Here is a 24,600-nt window from a genome sequence, read left to right on the forward strand (position 1 = left end):
ACCAGCATTTGGCTCGAGATCAACAGACATTTCTCTGGCCTAGGTAGAGACAGGATGTAAACTTCGATGTATTCCATTTCAAACTACTCAGAAAATGACTCCTACTCACATGATACATCCATGGAAATAGGACTGGGAGAAGAAAATTAAAATGTTAACAGAAAAATGTCATTTCAAAATGGAAGGCAAAAATAATTATTTTCAATAAAGTACTACTATCTCTAACGTTTTGGGTTGTCAATAAATTGAAACATCTTAGCTGGGCATTCAAGCTAACTAGCACTGGTGTGCCCCAGCTGATCTGAAACATCTTCATTGAGCAAAGGGCCTGAAACCTGCTTTGGCCACTGATCACGTTGTTTTCTAAACACACGTTGTGTGTTTCAGTATCTCAGTTGGCTTCATTTGATTCCCCCCATTTCATTCACACTTAAATTCTATTTATATTTCAGCATCTGGTCCAAGATTCCTACCTTCAAGAAGCATTTTCTGAGCTCTTCAGAACACAGCAAAATTCTCAGTCTGAAATTTGGTAGACCATCAGCTCCAGCTCCAAATTGGCTTTGCCATTTTGCCAGATTTGTCAGTTGCTTTTCATTGTCTTAAGAAGCAAATATATATATATGACCTTCAATTCATTACATTCTATGTTAGTAAGGTACATAGAGTATGTGTTTATGCAAAAGTGGGCAGTAAAAGGGTCGAGTCTTGATATCAAACTGATCTAGGTAGGGTTTGTTCTAATCCTGTAACTCAGTGTTATTATTCGTAAAATGGTGACAATCATACATACTCCTAGGATTAAATAAAGTGTGAAATACTATGCATAAATTTGCAATATAGCCCCGGGCAAAAAGGAACTCAATAAATCAAAGATATTATTTGTCTTTTACAACATAACCATGTCATCCTTCAGATAAGAGAGGCTCTGGATCTATGATATATAGCTCACATCATTATTTATTCAACATATATTTATTACGGTGCCTGTTGCACACCAGGCACTAGTGACACTGGAAAACTTAGCAAATGAGTTCTTGTCCTCTTTGTGCTTATCATCCAGTGGGAGCTGGGTCTCACCACAGGAACCAAATGTTAAATTATCAGCTCCAGAGCACCATGATAACTCTTAAGCGTAGTGTGTAATTTCAGAAATTAATCTACACATAAGTTTAAAAAGTCACATCATAATATACCCACTGATCAGTTGAATTTCTTATTTAGTATCTGATGTGATTCTGTGTTTTTCTTACGCTTCTGAAGTTCATGACCTAAAGATGCAAGTGCCCTGCTAGGAGCACAGAAAGGAAGACCTGCAGCACCTGAATCGGATCCCTTCCACTCTGACCCCTCCCTCCCCTACCCCCCCCCCCAGCTGCACTACCTTTTACCTCTCCTCTCTCAGCTTTCTCAAGCCATTCTGGGTTTAAGGACAATGTACAATATTGCAATAGTGTCTGGGGGATGAGATCAGCTAGTTCTACTGTTCTACTGTGAAACAACTTCCTTTTTAGATTCTCCAAAATCTCTACTTGCCATCACTTTCTCCAAAGCAGACCCTTTGACTCTATTAACAGCTGTTGCTGGGATATTTTGTAACCATCAGCTGAGTAAATATTTAAAACGGTAACTTTTTTTTTTAAGGCTGGCTTAATTAAGCTAGTTCTTAGACTTGTGACCTATAAATTCAGGGCCTAGTTTTTCCACAGCACCTGTTAAAATGCTTCTGCAGTCAGCTGTGGCTTACCATTTTCCTATTATAAAAAAGAAGTTGCAAATAGACTGGTATGTGACCTTCTACATACCCATGAAGGGTGAACCAGGAGAGGGAAGTATCACTAGAAAAAATCAGTTATAGCATGGGACTAGGATACAAAAGTAGAATACCTGATTTGCCCCTTTTTTAAAATAAAAGAATATTATTTTACACATGTGTGCCAGGGTGCCCCTCTCCCTGCCCTGTAACAAGTGCACATACATAACCTTATTATATATAAATATTGCTAACATGCATCACATGCTGTGATAAAGTGAGCTTCCTCAATGATACTCTTAGGGGGACAAAGCTGGAAATGGATTGATGCTGTTTTGTTTTTGTCCAGTTAAGATAAACAAGCACATTTTTAACTTAGTACCGGGAAAAGGCAGGCATTTTACTGACAAATAGAAAGGATTTTTCTGAAACAAAGAAAGTATCCATGAAGTGTGGAGTCCTAGAGGAAGGGACATGCCAAGGAGCTGGACCTTTGGTTGAACTCTCCCCCTGTAGCCATGCCCCTCTGGGAGTTTCAGCGTTTCATCGTTCCCTTTATGAGAGACAAGCAGGCTTTAGACAAGGGAGGAGGGGAAAAGATCTTTTTAAACAGCTAGAGAATGATACTGCTAAAAAAAGGACCATGTCATTCTTCTGTTTAATTCTTCAATATAATATTTCTTTAGTACTTAATACTAAAGTTGCATAGCTTTTTATAGTGCTCAAACCAATCCCCTAAATAGTAATCCAAAATTTACAAAACTCAAGCCACCAAAATTTAAAGTGTTAGTTTATCAAACTATTCAGTACTTGTGGATTGCCTTTTAAGTTTTTTCTAGAAGTTTTTTCTCAGTTGTTTGCAAAATTCAGAAAATAGTATATAGCTGAAAGTCCCCCCTAGGGTAACTGATAGATTCTGCTTATTCTAAATTTCTACTGGGTTGTCAGAAAAGTCATTATGTATTCTTTTTTTCTGGCAAACAACCCCAAAAAATTAGTGTCAGGTCACCTAGGCTTCTTTTTACATTTATCAGTTAATTCTTTAGTTATTGCTATTTCCTTACTTGTCTCAGTATCTTTACAGTTGTAGCCTATTGCGCAAGTATAACCCCCACCATTTTATATTTTTTGAGGTTAGGTTATTTTTAGAATAAAAATTATCCTGTAGAAGTTATATTTGGAAAATGGCTATTAATGAGTTAAGATTTCTAAATTTTGTAAAAATTATTTTTACATTTACTTTGCTGTTAAGCACATAATTCTTTGGGTTACTTTTCAGGGAAAGGTTTAAATTTCCACTTGGTTTTCCCCTAAAATCTCAGTATTTCTGAAATTTCCTCAGACTGAAACTTTATTTAGTGCCTGTTTGTGAGAATGTAAGCTTATTTCAAGAAGTTAGCTAAATCTTAGGGAAAAGAAATTAGAACGATCTGTACATGCTAAAACATTGAATGCAATATTAAAGTATTTTTAAAAATCACTTTTGGACTTTGTTAGATTGAATAAACAATTGGGACAATATTCACATTCAAAATTTCTTAGCCTCATACTTATTGGACTAAATTGTCTAATTCTGATATAATTAATCATAAAATTCAGGAAGAGAAAGGAACTAGGTTATTATTTTTTTCATATTCAAAATTACTTTCTAATAAGGATTCCTTCTCTTCCTGGAAGAACTTCTCCAAAGCTTCCTTCCCCATTGTCTAAGGTCAGTCATTTATCTAGCCTTTGCATTAATGAATGAAGTCTGTTCTGTTCTGCACTTCCTGTCTTTGGTCTTTCTCCACATCTGGATCAGTACAAAAGGCTGTAGCCAAATAACAAAAACATTTAACAATGACTACATCATCCCTTCTCAGTGAATTTAGATAATCCCTTATTACTTTTTGCACACATTCACATAATTTATCCAGACAATAGGTATTCATTCTCCTTCCATTCCCATTTACAATTCAGTCAATAGTTAGCCCTATTTTCTATTTCCTTCATTATAACTTTTTTTATGATATCTTTTATATACAGAATCATTTCATCTTTTAGCCTGTTATCCTGTTCCTATTCAACACTCAAAGTTGTACAAAAATATACTTTGGTTTCTTCAGAAAATCTTTTGTATATAACTGGGTTAAGGTACAAATGAGGACAAACTAAATAGTTTCTCATCTGAAACCATGTAAAACTTGCCCCACTCAAGGATTTACCTCCTCAGAAATGTTTCATTCATTCACTCATTCATTAATGAAAGATTTACCGACTTTAATCTTAAAACTAGGGACAAAAATTTGTAGCAAACCAACTGAAACCATGGTCTTGGGTTTAAATGCTAACTGCCATTTTATAAGTGTGTAATTGACTCAAAAAGTTATTTAACCTTCTATTTTTCAGTCTTTTCATCTATAAATGGTCAAATGATAGTAGTTTCCAAGGGTTATTGTAAGGGTCAAATAAGATAATCTATGCAAACTATTTTAGCCCAATGACTGGCCCATGGTAACTTTTTTTTTTAATGGTCTGGAGGTAACATTACTTTGCTCAGCATGACTGGACATAATACTGTTTTAATCTTTATGCAAAGGGTTAATTTTATTTCCCAAAGTGCAACAAATAGGGGCCCACTTGCTTCTCTGAAAGAGTCTTAGGAGTAAGTAAGTGAATGGGAGATATACCCAACTTCTGTGTAACACAAGTATTCCCTTCTACAAAGTGGGTTCCATTTTGATGGAAAGAACCCCTGCTGAGGACAGGGTTAGGATGGGGTAAGCAATTGAGAGAATGTACCAGTCACCAGAAGGTGCTCAGTATTCAGAGCTAGCTTTCCACAGGGTGTGTTAAGATTCAAATGAACTCCTCAGGCATGCAGTGGAAACTCAGACCTATTGGAGTTGATGAGGTCATAGGCTACGGTTGCCCTTCACAGAAGATGCCCCTCCAGTGGCAATGCCCAGCCTTGAACCAGAGAGAAGAAATGGGAAGACTTTTCCTCTTTTGTCTATAAGACCCCACCCAGATTCTGTGAGATAAATTTGAAAAGGTTTTTGATCAGCTCTTTTCTCCCTACATCTTGTAGGCTAACTCGAAGGCGTCATTTGTATAGTATGACATACTATATACTCAGAATACCTACTATACAAACAAGCTATTGCTATTTCAAGATTTAAAAAAATCTCTAAAAGGAAATCTGAATATAATTAATAAAATATCATTTATTCTACTTGTGAATGCCATAAGGGAAACATTGGAATCTCTTATATTAGCTTTACAACTTTTCTGTAATTCTAAAATTATTTTAAAATTAAACATTTATTTAGAAATACATCACTCTGAATTTTGTTTTTTTTTTAATTACTGTCTAAAGAAATTCTGTTCCCAAGTTGAAAATTCAAGTTTTGTTTTCATTTTAAAAAGTCAACTGTTCCTTTCTAATCAACTTAATGTGGGAAATGGAAGGAAGCCAACCACCTGCAACTTCCTTCAGTTCAATTTCAAGGAAAAATAAACTTCAGAAAATAATTAAACAGAAACAAAAGATCATATACTCTAATTCTGCACTGGATTTTCCCCCAACTGCCCAGCAAAAGCACATGGACAGCTGCTTTTATCCATGTTTTTAATAGCAATGTTTCTAATAAATTATGGTATATGAACATAATATTATGTGCCTTTTTGAAATAAAAGAATGATTTCAGGAATCATTCTTAATTAAGAATTGTGAATTTGTAAATAGTTGTTTGTGGAAATAGCAAACTATAGTAAAGTTTGCGTACAATAAATACAAAACATAAATAAAAGTGTATGGAAGAGCAAAATAATAGTTTGCCTGTGCATTGAAAGGACAATATTGTCTTTATAGAAAAAAGTGATATCGCTTAAAACTATTTTATGTTTGTATGGGCTCAGAGTGCCAGTGAATTTGTTTAGAAAATAAACAAACAAGCACTTCGTGCCTTACCATACCTTCGAAATGTAAACGAGATGGCCTAAAGGCTCCAGTTCCTGCACTAGCAGGACCTCAGCTTCTCTGCCCCTTTTCAAGGTCCCTGTTCTTCTAGTAGAGAGACGTAGGGTAGGCTTTGGGGACCAGAGGGAGATTTGGTGTGTGACCCATAAGCATCTGCTATGACACTTAGCTGCAGAGTACTTTTTGCTTTCCACCCTTTTATTTTGCTGGTAGTTTTGGAATCAATGCCCTCTAAGTAGCCTCAAGTGAGGGGCCACTATTCCACTGCTCTTTGGTTATCCTTCTGATCTGTGTATATGCACACCAATACCAGTATTGTTGTGAAGAATGTACCATTTCTCTCTCTCTAACAGAAATTCACTAAGGGTTCCATTTCTGTACAGTGGACTTATAGCTTTACCATTGATCTACTATCATTAAACATACAGAGCAAAAATTCCATATTAGAAGTCCCTAATAATAAACTTTTGAAATTCCAGAAATGTTAAGTATGTCTTGCAACTAAAAACCAAACTTTCAAAACTATTTATCTTATTTCGAACCCTTTTATGAATGCAGCTGATCCTTTTGGATTTTAGCACCCCTTGTCTCCTATCAGTAATATGCTGTGAACATTCCATCTAGTAGCAATGACAGAAGGATTCAGTGTAAAAAACTGATAAAAATGAAGAATACATCAAATGATATTTCAAAAATATTAGCTTCAGTGCAACTCATAACCTTCCTTCCAAACTTTGTTCTCTTTTCTTCATGTCTACAATGAAAGTGCTTAAGAACATGTAAATCCTCTCTTAAGAACACAAATTTTTTTCAAGGACATTAAAGTTTCTATAAAAAGTATTTGAAAAACAATTCTTTTCTTTAGAGGATTTACAAATTTCATTCCTACCATCAGTAAAGTAGGCAAGTTTTAAGTGTTTTCAAAGTAATTTGTCTTGTGATATACTCAAACTGGAAACTTTTCTATTTTAAAAGGATGAATGTTCTTTTACCAGATTTTCTCAGGGTAAAGGATGAAATGATGGTCTGTAAATGTGAAAAGTCAAGTTTCCATCCTTTCTCATCATAAAACTTTGCTAATGATGTGATATGTCAGGTTTTTACTTTCTATTGGTTTTTTTTTTTTTTTTTGGTTCTACATTCTCCACCAGCAGTCTGTTTTTCTTAATAGTTGGAATTTCCAGACTAGTTTTCACCAAGAGTGAAACATAAGAGATGAACAAAATAGTCCTGTAAATAGTAACAGGGGAGGGAGGTAATCAAGAAACACTATATGCAAGGGACTGCATATGAATGGAAGCTTGGCATATTGTCAGAACTGTGAGCACATTGTGGAAGAAAAAAGAAAAATAAGTTATAAGAAAACACTGGCTACTAAAGAAGCAATTCTTTATTCATTGCTATATATGTAAATTCAATCATATTTGTGTCATTGCTAGAATAGTACTTTTAAAAATAGTATAATAGTTTATTTTTACATCTTTGTAAAATGCATCTTTGTGCATTTTCCCATCTCAGTTGTAATCCTCTGGGGCTCCCCATCACCAAATCACCCATGTGCCATCATCATAGTCCAGTGCATTTCCCTCCCCCCACTGTTTTTGATCCTATTCCCCACTCTACCCCCATAAAATGTCTCTGGTATATTGCTGTTCATCATCATTATTATTTTCTTGCCTGATCCATTATACTCCAGCTATGAGTGAAACTATCTGGTACTTTTCATTTTCTTTTTGGTTTATTTCACTAAGCACGATCTTTTCCAGCTCCATCCATGTTGTTGTAAAAGGCATGTGGCTTTTTTTTTTTGGTTGCTGAGTAATATTCCATTGTGTATATGTATCACATCTTTTTAATCCAGTCATCCACTTTTGGGCATTTGGGCTGTTTCCATGTCTTTCCAATTGTAAGTAAAGCAGCAATAAACATGGGGGTCCAGGTATCAAAGAAGCAATTCTTAACTCAAGACTACTGGCTTGTTCATTTTGCCGCATATTTGCCTTATGGGATTCTATAATAAAATATTCCACTGAATCTACAAATAAATTTCTTGAGATTACAGGATCCAAAAGTTCAGAGTTCTTTTAAAATTCATTTCCATTTGATTGAGACCTCTTTTTTCCTCTTAAATTAAATCAGAAATTGAAGAAAAACTTGTGGTGATTTCTAGCCTCACAGAGGTCTTTTGTTCTTTACCAAATCCAAAACTCCACACTAGATAATCCACTTAAAATATTAACCCCAAAGAGGTTTCCATTTGAATACTTTACTAGTAAGAAGTTAGAGAGGTTTGTCAAGCAAAAGACAAGCTTCTGAAAATAACTTCCCAAATGTGGTCCTATAATATAAATAGTAAAACAGACCCAGCTAAAGAATACTGTACTGTATATGAAGTCTCAGCCAAAGAATATTTATTTTTTTAATGACTTGTTTTATTAAGGTAACAGTGGTTTATAACATTATATATGATTTAGAAATGTGGGGTCTAGCCTCTTGAGGTGTATGTTATAAGACCCACCCAGAAAGCAGCATTGTCTTCTACCAGAATCCATTATACCCCCAAAATATTCTATCTTCTCCACCCTCTCTGTTAGCCTCAGATTTATGGTCAGATTTCTAAAAGTTGTGTTGTTTTTTTTTTCTGACTCTGTTAACTGATATTCTCCTAACAATGTAATTCTTATTCAAACATATTTTTATTTAAAATAGAAATCCTAGCAGAAGAGTAAACTGGATCAATAGGAATAATTTTATGGTAAAGGATAGTGCTGTACTTTTCATGGTGGACTTACCACAGTATATACATATTTATAATTAGTGATGCGCATCTGAAATTTCTGTAATGTTATAATGCCATGTTACTTCAATTAAAAAAAAAAAAAGGTCAGTGTTGAACTACAGGTACAGGAAACTTCTTAATTAGCATCCAGGTTCAGGCTGGCAAAGAACCTTTTTCGTTTTTGCTTTACCTTTTATTTAAAGCTAATCTCTTCGAGCAGAGGTAGAAAACCTGTTACCTCTTTGTGTAGGGACAGAGCCTTGCAAGGAGCATCTCCTTCCATCACACAGCGGCCATCTGCACAATGGCAAAGCCTGAGCATCTCTCAAATGGTACAGATTAGGAAGACATTTGGAGCCCAACTAGTAGAGATGATCCCAACTTAACAATGGCAGACAATCAGGAGGTAACTCCCTGTCTTTGTCTTCCCTTTGTTATTCAGCAAAAAGATCCATACCTCACCTGGCATACTAGTCTTTGCCCATTTCCATAGGCAAGAGACATATCTATCCTAAAATTCTCCTATTGTTATGCATATTATGCCCTCTCAATATACTTTCACTGGCTATACATAAGTTCTCATTCTTCCTTCCAGAATTTGTCACAGTATGCTGCAGCAGGCTGCAATTCAACTGTCAAGAGAACAAAAATTCCTTCAAATTATACCAAAAGTGCCACTGCCTTCTCAAACTTGGGCATCATTTTTGAGTTTTATCTCAATGTCTCTGTGTCAATGAGTTATATACTTCTTTGGTTATTCTTGAATAATTACTCAGAGTCTTATATTTCAATTCAATGGTAAAGTCCAAAGCAATACATAACCCTGTTCATGTAATACGCTAACAAATATACATATAAGCTTATATATATGTGTGTGTATAATATACATTTTCCCTTTCAACTGAATAAAGTGTATTTCATTTGATGATGAACTGCTAATTCACAATTTATTGTGTCAGGATCTGAGACATATGCTGCTTGACACATTATGGGTACTTAAAATAAGGTTAAGAAAACAATGACTCAACCATTGTGATGCACATATTATTCCCAAATTTGTAAATTACATATGAATGAGTCTATGTTCAATAATAATTTTCAAACCACACAGTTTTTGTTAAAAATATACAGTAGCCCCATCACAGAGGTGATCCCATGTTGAAGTAATAATATGGCACAAAGCCCAGATTGAGAATGGGGGAAGGATCTGCCACTGTTCTGCTCAGGCATGAATCCTAGCTCAGCTTATGTGTAATTGCACAGTAGGTAAAGTTCCACCCATGTAACCCACACAATAGAGTTATGAACATTAAATGAGATAGAAGATTCTAAGCATGGTCATTGCCAAACGGTAAACATTCAGTAAAGGTTGGTATGGTGCTTTGGATTAAATAACTATGTCTCCTCCAAATTCATGTATAAACCCCAATATCAGTAAGTGAGGCATTTAAGGAGGTGATTAAGACATGAGGGGGACATCTTTGTTAAAAGTATTAGCACCCTTATATAAGGGGGAAGGGGGAGGTGCACTGGACTGTGGTGATGGTACACAGGTGATTTGGTGATGGGAAGCCCTCGGGGATTACAACTGAGATGGAAAAATGCACAAAATGATGTAAAACTAAACTATTATATTATAAAAAGAGAGAGAGACCCAGGGGGGTTGCATTGTTCTGATTTTGTCATGTGTGTTCAAAGGATGGACACCACAACCACAAACTGGGTTCTCACCAGACAATGAATCTGCTAGGACCTTTACCTTGGACTTTCTGGAATCCAGAGTTGTGAAAAGTAAATTTATTATATCTATACTACCCCAAAATTTGTATTCTATTCTAGCAATCCAAACTAAGACGTGATGGGGACAGAGTATCAATTATCTGATAATTAAACTAACCAGAAGGTGCAATACCACCCTTTAGGTTCTAGAGAATATTGCTTGAGTAACTGAGGATGCATCTCTGCCAAAGGACAACTGTTCAATATTACTTCCCTCCCACTAGTTCTCATTTCTTTTGCCTCCCTCATTCCACAAACTCCAGAGAGAAAATGTGTTATATCTGTTGCCCCTGACTTCACTTCCTTTTCTGTCCAGCCTAGACTTTCTTCTCTTTTGTTCTAACACAAAGTCATCAGTCAGTCCTGAATGCCGGTCTTTCTACCCACTGCAGAGTGTGCAGAGTGGGTAGACTGCAGAGTGCTGCTAGGAAAACTCAACAGGCAGATTATGCCACTATCATTTTATGTCACTTATCTTTCCTGTACTCTCATGACTTCTCTGCAATTCTTTCACATACCTCAGGAAGCTGTCCCCAGTTCCTTAGAGTAGATTATCAAATCACCCACTTACCTAATAATCTTTCCCAGTCCTTGCTATATCCCTACCACCCTGAGTCTTAACAGGGAACTATATCTTCACACACATATCACCACTACCACCAGATTGAAATTTCTGGTTAATATATACAATCTGTGACTTAAGATGTTTATGTGCATATGGGTTTAAAAGAGCCAGTTTTTCCTTGAATTGAGGTCATATGGGTTGGTTTGGTGGTGGTGGGTACTGTCTGCTTCACAATTATGAAGAAAGCCTCTCTAATTTTCTCCTATTTCTAGTGCTGGTGAAGTACATACCAGTGGGAAGAACTCTTGTGTTGCAAAGCCTTAGTCCAATTTGTATTAGGATAGAATAAGGAGTAGAGTGCAAAGAAAGAAAAACACTCGTGTCCAGTTCAGAGTAATCCTTTGGGTCATATTAATCTGCTCCAGTTCCCTGTACCTCACCTCTGTTGCCAATGAGAGGGCAACCATCTCTTGCCAGGTTTGTCATTTTGGTCTTTCAGCACACTGGATCAACTGATACCGAAAGTTCTCTAAGCTGTCTCTAGCTTTCCCACTAAAGTTTCACCAGGGCTAAGCAGCTGCAGAAGTCTCAACAGCTCACAATATTGGCTGGACTTGGCAGTAGGCGGCTTTGGGAGCACTAAACCAGAAGTGCTAGCTTGTATTTCATTTGATACACCAACACCAAGACAACTACTTTGCTCACCATGTTCCCATAAACAAGCAGCTGTGGTTCCAGGGTGACTGTTGGGGACTGCTGAACTGAGCCAAGACACTTACTCCCTGGTAACAGTCAAGTTGGAAGCAGCCAGTGGCTGTATTAATGTCTGGAACCAAAGGAATGTCTTGGCTAAGGAGTGCCAAAGAAAGGAAAATATTTGACATTATATTAAATTCTTTGGTTTCAATGAATATATTCCTTTGTTGCCAAAAAGGAGGCTTGGTATGCTCAAAATCTCAAAATTTACTAAAAATATGAATCACTGTCCAGTGATTACTGGCCTGGATTGCTGTAATATCAATGCCCTGCCTCTTCCTTTGCATCTATTTTTTTTTAAAGATTTATTTATTTATTCATACAGAACTGGGGTACAGGCCAGAGATGCGGAGGGTGAGAGGATTCACCAGAGACAGAGTAGGGAGCAGAACAGGCAGATCTACGAAGTACACTGCTGAGTGGAGCAGCGGGCGGGCCAGGAGAGGTCTGCCACACCATGTGGATCTCCTCCGGGGCAGGCAGGCAGGCGGGGATCGAACTCATGCGGAAGTGGCTTAAGCTTCTCAGTGCTGTGCTTTAACCCGCTGCGCCACCAGGGAGGGCCCTCCTTTGCATCTATTTTTTATAGAATGATATGTTTAAAAGGCAGATCTGCTCATGCCACCCAGTTATTTAAGGTTTCCTAATGGCTGTCATCATGCACAGAATAAAATCCCTATTCTGATTTGCAAGCATATCCCACTGTGGTAAAGCCCCTTTCCCATCCACTGTGTGACAGACACTCAGCACATCTGAATCTGAGTAATCTGAGCTCACTCCTGGCCTTGGTCCTGCATGTTTACTATCTTCTCTATCTGGAATGCCTAGAAGAATTTTCTCAATTAAAATTTCCAAAATAAATTGAAAATTACTTGCAAAGTAACAGAATTAGCACAAACACATGCTTATTTAGCCATGTTACTGGTTACTATAATCAAAACCCAGGACTTTGTGTTGCCATTCTTGGACTACATTAGTAATATACCTATGGTGTCACATTATTTTATATTAGAAATGATGTCACTTATTTCGCTAAGAAAGAACAAAATCCATCCTCCAGAGTTTCATAAGTAAAGATTGGTAGGTCAAATTCCATTTGCCTCTCTGGATCTTAGATGATCAATTAGTTAAGGCCTCCAAGTGATCTTGGTGTTTAAGGTAAAGGCTCAACTGCTGAAAGAAAGGCTCCCAAAAGCTCAATGGTTTAAGTAAGATAATTGTTCCTCTGTCAGGTAACAGTTCAGAGTAGCCCAGGGGATCAAGTCGGCTTTTTAAGGCTATTTAACAACCAGATTCCCTGTACCTTGATGCTGAGCTTCTCCCTGGGACTCCCTCCTCTGCACAGCCAAGTTAGTGCATGGCCATAGCGAAGGGTTAGTTCAGACAGAAGAACGCAGGGAAAGTTCCTCTTAAGTGAGGGAGGCAGAAATTGCATTCATCACTTCCATCCCTTTTCCATGGTGTTACGAAGTTCTACTGTCACCTAGAGCTGCAAAGCTCTGGGAAATATTCCCTAGCTGGTATCCATGTTCAATGTACAGGGGCAATTTTGGGGCCACTGAAGTGTGCCATACTCACATAGTCAAAGCAAACTTGATGATGAAGCCATTAATTGGGATACAAATCAGCATTCTTTAGTACCACTCAATGCCAATTTAATTGAAAATCATAAGAAAAGGTTTATAGAAACCGAAGTTTCTTTTTTGTTTTCTTTTTTACTGATATAGGTTAGGTTGGGGGATTAATGTTTAATTCTTTTAGCTAGAGGAGCTTGATACTGCTGAATCTCAAAATGAGGCTGACAAAACTCAGTTCCAGGCAGCATGGATCAAGGCGAGTCTTCTTGTATGGCAGGGAAGAGGTGAACTTGGGAGAGCAAGAAGAACTTATGTTACAAAAAGACTTATTGCTCCCAAAAGCAGGAATGGCTGGTGTTCAGCCAAGTATTCTAATGCTCAGTTATTCTAATCGAATTTACTAAATGTGTCATTAGTCCTACCTCCTCTGCGGTGGTATGAGTGAAGGAGTTAATTTGTCATTCATTTTCCTCTTATGAGTAAGAATGAGTAATTCATACATCTGACAGCAATCAAGCTAAACTGAATATCCATACATTTTGAAAATCCCTAATTCACTATTCTTTTTCAGCCTAAAGCTAATCCCTTCACCAAGCTTTCATACTGTATCTCTCTTACTCATTTCTACAGCATCAATTTTGCCTTCTTGCTTATCTTAAAGATTTATCTTCACAATTGCACAGGTTCAATTTTATACAGACATCACATATGCAGAGAAACTAATGGAATACTATTGCAAGACATGTGTGCTGCCAAACCAGTGCCAATAAAGGAAGAAGTCATAGAAGCAGAGTGCCAGAAACAGACACATTACACAACCAGACAGAAGGATCAGATTATTCAATACTGGTTTTGACATTTTAAAAACTATTTTTTATTTATGCATACAAGAACTGTGGTGTAGACCAGAGGTGCAGGGCATGAAGGAAGCACAAGAGACAGAGTGGGGAGAGAGCAGGCGGAGCTACTAAGATACACTGCTGAGGGGAGCAGTGGGCAGGACAGTAGAGGTTTACTGAGCCATGGGGGTCAGCTCCCTGGCCGGGGATCAGACTCATGCCACAGTAGCTGGGATCGCTATAGTTTAACCCCTGTACCACACCAGGGATGCCCTGCTTTTGACTTCTTTAATGACATGGACCCTTCTATGATGTGGGCACTGGAACTTAAACAAATGGTGATGGAAGGACTGGTACCATATAGAAACATATTTAGAGTCATGACAAAGCCAAAAGTGTCAGAAATTATGATGTGTTTCAGTGGAGTCATATCAAGTGTTTCTGTATCTCCTGTCTCTCCTTCCACCTCCTTCACCTCTGACACTCAAGGCCAAACTAGTCATCAATGCCTATCACCTCTCCTCCCCTCCTTATCAGTCAACTCAATGTGAAGACAATGAGGATGAAGACCTTTCTGTTCATCAACTTTCAATTAATGACTTGGAAGTACAAAATATGTGTCATCAGTAAGATTTCTGACCATTAACAGATTACTCATAGTGAATCTGGTGGCAAGTCCAAAGTTAAATGTGGATTTTCAACTGAATGAGGATAGTGCACCTAATACCTGTTGCTCAAGAGTTAATTGTATTAGTCACATCTCTCCCATCTTAAAGAAAATTGCCTTTGACTCTGAATTATCTTTAAGCAATCCTCTAAAAAAAATTAACAAGTTTTTTGTAAACAAAACTAAAGAAAGAGCAATCTAAATTCACTTCTTTATTTTCTGTTCATTTCTTTACTTATGAAATCTGACTTTGGTTAGTGGTGACTACCACTAACTCAAACTGTTTTTACTCATTTCCAAATTCATTGCACGATGATCAGTCTTTATTTCACCTGGCCACTTAGGAGTTACATGGCCAAGGGAGAGTGAGCCCACTCATATATATATATATATATATATATATATATACTCTAAAGCAAGGTATTAAATGCTAAATTCACTGTTTCCCAGTTATCTTCTGTATTTACTTTGAGAGGTCAAATGTAAAGCAGGCTGCTCCCATGCTAGATCTTTAAGAAAAAAGTTGTATACTAAAAAAAAAGTCGTACACTGACTTTGCTTTAAATAAAGTCTGACAAAAACATTAATTTTATTATATGGAGAGTTCTAAAAATATGAAGTATCATTGCAATAGAATGCATATCTCATTGTAAGCATGATTAACACCAGCTTTACAAAATGGCTCTGAGAGACCAGTTTAAGTTCCAACATATTATGAGAACATTTTGGTCCATTTCCTAGCATGATTTCTGCCACCCCCCCCCAAATGCTAACATTATAGTACATATTAAATTATACTAGCACCCTTCATTACTGGCCTATGTCCTCTAATTGACTGCATATCCCTCAGAGGCAAGAGTCATCTCCGTCTCCAGAGTAGAATACTACAAGCCCCATTTATGAATAATGAATAAAAGCACATGGAACTTCCAGGTCAAGGTTAAAAGAACCTAATCATGTAATTATGACTTCAAAAGGCATGGGAAATTGTGTCACAAGCTGAATCTTACAGCCTAAGTGACTAACAAGGTGTGATAAACACACTTTATTCATATCTCAGCTAATCACGCTCTGGCCCCTTGCTTCTGTGTGAAATTTACTGCTTTGTGGTTTGTTTTCCTTTCCCCTCTCTTCTGCTTCTCATTCCTCCTCCACCCAGCTGTTCCCACTATGGAAATAAATTATGTTTAAATATTTATTGAATAAAATTAAATTTTCCTATACTAAATATTAATAGTCTATTTAACAACTTTTTCTCAGAACAATAATCTTTCTGGATTGCTTTGACTTTTGAAGACTTTGTTAGTCTGATAATGTTAATTGAAAGGTATTTGGCATGAAATATGGCACTTGTTAAGACATGTCTATAAATTAGATGTTACTATTGTCTCCTGCTCTCACCATTTTTCAACTTAAGTAGAAAAATATATGCGAGACAGTATCTTTTTTTGTCACTGACTTTTAAAATTTTACATATTTTTTTGATTAGGTGGAATCTGTTTGAAATTCAGTAATTCAATAAAATAAGGGTCATTTTGCTTTGTTTAAATACTAAAAAGTACTTTATATAAGCCACCTTAATTAAATGCACCTGTGATGTTTATCTAAAATAAAATTACTATGAACCAAGAGCTAATTGCAGCCAAATGTAAATACAAAATGGATATATGCCAACCTAATGCACCCAAAACTATATTATACTTCCAAATTCAGGGTACTTATTTTAGAATTTTGTCAGGGTACTTATTTTAGAATTGAGTTTCAGATATCTTCTAAAATTTAATTCAACTATAGTAAGGCAACATTTTCTTTCTGTATTTCTTTTTGTTTTTAAGAATTTTTATATTTATTTATGTATACAGAACTGGGGTACAAGACAGAGGTGCAAGAGTGGTGAGAGGATTCACCAAAGACAGAGTGGGGGGCAGCACAGGCAGATCGAGGAAGTACACTGCTGAGGGGAGCAATGGGGGGTCAGGGGAGGTCTGCCAGCCATGTGGTCACCTGGCACGGGGATCGAACTCATGCGGAAGTGGCTTTAGCTTCTTAGTGCTGTGCTTTAACCCGCTGCGCCACCAGGGATGGCCGAAGTATAATAACTTCTAAAGCCTAAGTTTAAAACTCTCTGGAACATGAATGGCTGCATTAACTCCAAAAGAAAACATACACATTAGACTTCTAGTGATCTTTGACTGAAAATATGGAGGTGATCAAATGAACAGAACTACATTCATGATTGATAACTATGAAAACAGTTTACTGGATGTTTTGATCATTTGTTTAATATAAAGTTAGTGCATACTTATATATGCCGGGCTTAGGTGAAGGGAGCTAGGAATGTAGCAGTGAGAATCTCCTTCATTCCTGTAGTTTAGAGGTTAGGGAAAATGCAGACTTTAGGAAGAAATTACAAGTCATTTTATGAAAGGAGAATGTCAATGGGACTATGGACGCATACAAACTAGTCTAAGGTGTTAGTAAGTAAAAATATGTATGCATGGGGCCCTCCCTGGTGGTGCAATGGGTTAAAGGTCAGCAGTACAAAGCTACCTGCAACACTGCAGCAAGAATTCGATCCCTGGCCAGTGACCCACATAGCACAGCAGACCTCTCCTGTTTTACCCATGGCTCCCCTCAGCAGCATACTTCATCAATATGCCTGTTCTGCTCCCCACACTCTCTGGTGAATCCTCTCACTCCCTGCATCTCTGGCTGGTACCCCAGTTTTTATATCATAAGTAAACAAATCTTAAAAAAAAATGTATGACATTGAATCTTCCAATATCTGCTATTTAACTGATAATACGTCTAGCGTTAATGTTGGTTAAACACTATGTTTTGGGGTGTGTGGAGAAACACTCTCCCAAATATCCTTTCCAATGGTGTTCTGAAAGGTTTTTGTTGAGGACATGATTAAATGCTATTAAACAGGAAAACATCTAGTAAGTACTTTAGTAAGTACTTAGTATGTGGTAGAAAAACAAACAAACATGTCTTGGCCCTTGGGAAGCTTCTAGTTTAGGAGGAAGACTGTTGAAGAAAACTTAGTGAGTCTCTCAAAAGGGGAAGTTTAGGAAGAAAAGATAATCAAGAAAAAAAGCCAATCAACCACTGGCTGAAGGTTTCCAAGAGTGCTACAGATAAGTAAACACTGCTTGCTATTTGCTTCTTAAGGGTTCTGTGGGGGTTTCAATTTCCCTGCACTCTGTCTTATAGTGCTCCTTTCATGTGATGCTTGTATTAAAATATGGCCCTTTCACTCTTTGGGGTATTTTTCTAAAACTTGTCTTTCCTTCCTTTATGATGTGGAAGTGGAAGACACTGAAAAACAAAAATTTGGGTGTAGACTCAGGACAAAGAAATCAAAGAGGCCCCTTTGCTTTCTTTTCATCTGGGCTTTAGGCCAACAAAGGCATCCTCACAGAACACCATGACTCAGCCTTCTCACTAGGGTTCTGATTTAGTGCCAGAGACTGACTGCAAAGAATGTGTGCTTAAACTCTTACTACTGGTCCCTGAGGAGTCAGAAGATGGCTAATTTATTTTTCCAGGGACTTGTGGGTCTCAAGTCTCTTATTGTTGGAAGTCTACCTAGCAGAAAACAAGAAAATGGTATTTTGATTTCTTTAGGAAATGTACTCAAATACTGCAAATATTTTTGTTGCTGCTTGGGTACAGAACTCCATTCCATATTCCATCTACTATTCCTTTGTGGCACTTTAGGGAAGAAGGTTGGTTGCATTAGTGAAATTGTAGAATATTGATTAAGCTACCTTCAGCCTAAGGTCAATGTTTCCCAAGGGGCTATAGGTCACCACAGGCCTCTCTCTTTTCCTTCAAATTGGCTGGCTTACAGGGCAGGGTCAGGGCAGGGAGTGCAGAGAACAGTCCTCTCCCTCTTCTTCCTGAGTTTGGAACATAGACTGTGTCACCTTAAAACACTGAAGAGCTAACAGGGTCCTCTTGTTTGGCTTTCAGTTAGAGCTGGGTGGAGGCTTAGGGCTGCCTTTGGAGCATTCTAAGTGATGGGAGAGCAATCCTCAGAGCGAGCCTGCTTGAGGCAATTTAGATCTAACAAGCAAAAGAAAAAGAAGCCTTTCATGTGTTCAGCCTGGTTTATTAGTACTTTGTATTATGGCTTGAAGCCAAATTCCCAACCCATAAATTTTTTTTTACTGTTGTTATTTGCTTATTTTTGCCTTTGAATCATTTGCTTTCTGAGACTAGGCCTCTCCAAAAGTATCAGGGAGGAGAAAATTAGTTGAGGCAAGTTTCAGGCTATCTTTGGCACGTTTGGCAAAACATCATTAAATAATATATCACTGTCAAATTTGTAAATAATAGTAAGCATGAAAAATTGGTTTAAAAGTAAGCATGCTGTTTTTTATTGGAAGAATGCATTTTACCGATACTGGTGTCAGCCTAACGCCTTACTGTAATATATACAGCATATTTAAAATTCAGCTCAAGGAGTTCAATGAAATCTTGATAGTGAACACAAGACTGCCTACCTGAACAAGATACCCATTCTACTACCCACACCTATTCATGAGCCCCTCCATCTGCCTTAACTAGAGCTGGACTGAGAGAACTGAACACAGAAAGGCAACTGTCTGGGATGCTGGCTATAAGCATATCCACTGTGAGTCACAGTTTAGCCACGTTGTGGAACTTAGGCAATGAACACAACTACTCCTTGTGGCAATATGCCACACTAGAGTCTCCAAAAGCAAATGCCAAAAATTTCCCATTGCACATGTTTAGAAATAGGTGGGATCTGTTTCTAGCAAGAGTGTCACAGAAGTTCTGACTTTTGTATTTTGAGTGTCAGAGAGTTTCTCTTCCAGTTTCTCCTAACTTTGAGGTAGGTGGGGAGCCAGGATTATTCTCTCAGTTACTCTTCAAGGGTTTTTGTATGTATAGTCTGGAAATGCATATTAAATTTTAGCCTAATTTGAAAATGAAGCAAAGATATTAGTTTTATAACTTAGAGTACAAAATTTAAACCTGGAAAGAAGTCATGATTCTCCATGAGGGCTGGGGGGGCGGTGCTGTGTTTATTCAAAAAGGGCATGGATTTTAGATGACAGAAACTACTCCTTTTTCAAAAACTACCCCATCCACCATGTGACTCTGCTTACCACTACTTCTAAGTGGTGGTTACATTTTTACATCTAAAGCCTGATTTCTCTTCCATTTTTGATTGGTGTATTCACTTGCTTGCTGAACTTAAGTTCATCTTAAGAACTCTTTGGGCGAAAAAATCTAGGTGGATTTACATTATTTGAGAGCATGAGTGCGGTTGCTCTTGAAGGCTGAGGCTCTTCAGCAGCAACTGCAGGTAATTAGGCTAAAGACCACTCATGCAGCAAAAATGGCTGTTATCCTGGGCCTGATATGCTAACACTACTTTGATTTATTATGTGACAGAGTATTTTCTCTATTTGTGACCACTACTAGGCATTATTTTAAATTAAAACGTTGTTTTTGTTCTTTCATAAACTCCTTTATGGTGGATGGCATGGGATGGAGTGGGGTATCGGAGGATGTGTGTGATCCTGTGACTGAATTACAGTGTTGCAATTGTTGTTACTGTTTAACTATTTAGATAACCTGTCTGTTTAGATAACCCGAGGGTTATCTAAACTAAAAAAAAAAATAGTCTCCACCCAAAAGTTAGTTACATAAACTAGGCCAAGAATAAGCACTATCCTAGAAGCACTATGTAGCAGTGACTATGGCAGGTAGCAGCCATCTCACGCATGAGAAGTCTGTTTAGACACTAGCAAAACATGAGATGAGGCAGTCTGGTATTGCCAACATCTGCATGCACAAACAACTGCGAAACAGGTTTGCAGAAGCAAACAGAGTAACCGAGAGTTTATAATCCAAAAGGCACTTATTCCTTAATTTTTAGAAAACTGACTTTTTAAAAAATTAATCAACAGAGCAGTTGAACACAGAAAATGGAATTTCTGCTTAGAATAACTCAAAAATCATAGACATTTTTAGGAAGTTTTATCAATCATCAAAAACCTTATTCTAGCCAGAAATATATAAACACATGACTCCTGCTGACTTCAATAGACAACAAGTTTGTGTAAACGCAGCTGAAATATTTCCACTCCAGGAGGTAATGTGTTTTTCAAGGTTATTTCTGAAAATATTTGCACAATGAAGTTTTCTAGCATTTGTCTCTGCCTGACCTTGTTTTTTTATGTGATTTATACATATATATATAAAATACATATATGAATGTATATAATTGCAAACATATTTCTCCAAGAGGAATCTGTTCTACCTGTCTGAGAATATGAGAATTTTTAAGAGAAGTCTTAAAAACAGACAACTTTATCCTTTGTCTCATTTGACTTTTCCTTATTTTTATATTTTTAGGTTGAAGCTAAATACCTGGAAAGCAATATTTCTAGTTTCAGATTTCTCCATTTACATATTTTATGTGAAAACATCTATATATTTTACTTGAACACTTACCTGAAAATATGGAAAAAGCTTTACCTTAAGATGAAAAATAGCTTTTCATCCAACAAAAATCTTACTCAAAGTGAAAAACAGAAAAATCAGCATAATTTTATTACCTTCCATTACTTGAATTGGAACACCTGAGTATTTAAAATAGAGTTCCTGTCTGCTTTAATTTCATAGAACAACAAAGGGGCTATCAGTGTATCAATCACCAAAAACTGATACCACTGTAAATAAATTTTAATGGAAAAAAGAGATGATTCATTAAAATACCATGCATCTGTAAATATTCTTGTGAATATTCATTCAATCTCTAATAAATTAGTAACCACTAATTATTTATGACTGTCAGAAATACCTAAGCATTTAAATAAAAGTATGGTTCCATCACTTTTTAAACATTTATGCAAAAATGTCAGTGATACCATCTGAGCTTTTCCCCCCAGAGACTAAATTTCTCAAAAGGATTATGCATATTTATTCCTTAAAATGAGCTCAGACTGAGTAAATGTTTAGAATTGTGTTTTCTTACCTGCATGCTCTGTGGGTTGCCAAGATAATGGGGGGCTCCCCCCCACACACAGCATTCCTTTTGGTTTGTAGACAAATCTAGGAGGGCCTCTTTAGATGATGTTTGTGGGATTGCCAGAACTGCTTCTGATCCAGGGAAAACAACTGTGGACAGACCCAGCTGTCTTCACTTGAGAATGAGCAAGTATTTAGTCCCTACCACAATGCACTTCCACTTATTTACTTCTGTAGCATAAATTGTAGATTAGATTGCAAATAAACATCCCCAAATAACAACATTTTTATTGTAGAATGTTAGGAGAGAAAAAATAAAGGAGATTCGTTTTAAAAAATATCACTCATAATCCAACACACAAAGGTGTATCCATTTGTTGTATATCCTTCCAGTATTTTTTAAGGGTACAGTACTTACTTTCAGTATATGGCACACTCTCTCATAGTAAGCCCTCATTTTGTGTGTCAAGATAAAAATTGCCTAGGGTAATGGGGAATAGCATACAAGTTCAGTTATATTGAATAAAAAAAATATTAGAAGGGAGCCACAAAAAAAAAAATATGTAACAGACTGAAATACTGGGAGGTAAGGGTTGGGGCAGAGTGGAAATCAGAAGATTTTTCACATTATCACTTTGTTGAAGACTAGGAGAGTAACCTAAGGATAATGCCCTTCTCAATAAAAGAAACATGAGGATCTTAGTTTCCAAAATAAAATTCAGAGGTAACAGAGGCCCGATTCTACATTGTTTAATAGCCTACCTGTAATACCAGGAAGGAAGTTATTCTTTAGGATGCTGTAGCCTGTTGCATTGACATAACACTGGGCAGAATCTTCCAAGACCTTTGTTATTCCAAGTAAGTTTGTATTCACAGGTTCCAGGTAGACATATCTTTTTAGAGGTCTCTACTCAATCCACTACAATAGCTAATGGTATAGATTTCTTTCAGTTAGTCATTTTAACATTTATTTTTGAAAATAAGCATGAATATTTGGCCTCATTAGAATAAATCAAACTTATTGTAGGGCAAATGGAGTTGCTCAGGCTTTTGTGCCATCGCCCTCTGTGGCTATCACCTGTGGCCTCGATCTTGTTAATATAGAAATGTGCGTGTTTGGCACGCGTGCTTGATTATGCACAGCCAAGCCTGAGTGCGTGCGCGTGTAAGTGTGCACACCTGTGCCTAGGACAAAGAGAATAAAAAGATGGCGTCACCCTGGTGGCTCCCTGCCAGCTTGTGAAAATGATGTCAAGGGCTCAAAAATTCTCTTTCAAATTGCTAGATCTGATGATGAACCTACCTGGCCTGGGATGGTTGCAAAACATATAAAAAGAGATCCTAAAACACAGTGGTCTAAAAAACGTGGCAGTTATTTCTCATCTTTAGGCATGGTCAGGTTAGGCTGACAGAATGATCTTGCGCCATCAGGTCATTTAGGGTTCCGGGTAAGGGGGGTCTCTGGCATGTTAGCATCTTACCCAGGAAGGGGGGAAAAAGTAGAGAACAAGACATTTGAGGTTTCAGTTACAGGTTTCTTTTACACTGCCCCCACCTTGTTGAAAATTCATTCATGGAGTTACCCCAACTGCAAGTGAGCCTGGGTAAGCTTCTCTAGCTGGGTGGCCATGAATCCAGACAGGATTTTTTTAATCCGGAAGACAGAGGAATGGAGTGGGGGAAAACTAACAGTATGTCACAACTGTCAAAAATTTTAATTATCCTAGTTACATATTTTTAACTAAACAGGTCATTGGTTGCATACACTGAAGTTATGCATCTGATGACAACATTCATCATCCCTCATTTATACCCTGGAAAATAATTGACTTAAAATTCCTAGCTGTGTTTGACATTATCATCTTAAAGGAAATTATTTTTCTACAGTTCCGAAGTCATTACTAGACACTGTTAGAATCATTGCTGTTTCTATGGCTATTATAACTTCTTTAAAAAAAAAAAAAAAGACTTGTTTATGCATAAAAGAACTGGGATATCAGCCAGAAGTATGGGGGTGAGAAGATTCACCAAAGACAGAATGGGGAGCAGAACAGGCAGGTCTCCTGAAATACACTGCTGAGGGGGTCAGGGGGCAACACAGGAGAGGTCTGCTGCACCATGTGTCTTAGTTCCTTGGCCAGGAATAGAACTCATGCTGCGGTTGCTGTCAATAGCTTCATAGTGCTAAGACTTCTTTGTGCCATCAGGAAGGCTCCTATTATAACTCTTATACAAAACAAGCTAACTTTTCTAAGGGAGGGATTTGTTTTTAGTCAGCCCCAATCTAAAAGCTAGTCTTGTAGTCCAAAGGCACAAAATATACCTGCCACACTTTACCTTACTCCCATCCACTCCAAATTCCCTTCCATCCCCAACCTGACTCTATCACACCAAAAAGCAAACATTACAATGTAGAAGATGCAGAGGATTAATGAGCTGCAAAAACTAAGAGGAGCAAAAATGTTATATGTATTTAACAATGAGAAAATAAAAATGAATTAAGCAGCTTGTTTAGAAAGGCTATTGGCAGAGTTTATATTGATAAAAGATTCAACTATTGTAAAAAGATACAAGTTTATACAAGTTGCTGGCCATCTTAATAACTTAGCAAGAGGGAAGAACAACATAAAACACAGAGTCAGAGGACCTGGATACCTTCAGAACATCAAGAAAGATGTCTCAAAGAAAGCTGACAGAACAGTTTCTCAGGCATACTTGACTAAGGATTCAATTGCTAGGAGAATAAGCTTAAAATGAAACTCAAAACCTCACTCCATGTTATGTATCCTTTACTTGAATCAGGATCAAGGTACTCAGACATGTCTCTCTTGCTATTGTGTGGCTACAGTCTCAATTTATCCTTGATGTTGTATCTGTAAAGTCCTGCATTGGAGGGAACTCCTGTGCTTACTG

This window comes from Condylura cristata, unplaced genomic scaffold (assembly GCF_000260355.1).
Source record: "Condylura cristata isolate star-nosed mole 26May11 unplaced genomic scaffold, ConCri1.0 scaffold00009, whole genome shotgun sequence".
Taxonomy (NCBI): Eukaryota; Metazoa; Chordata; class Mammalia; order Eulipotyphla; family Talpidae; genus Condylura; species Condylura cristata.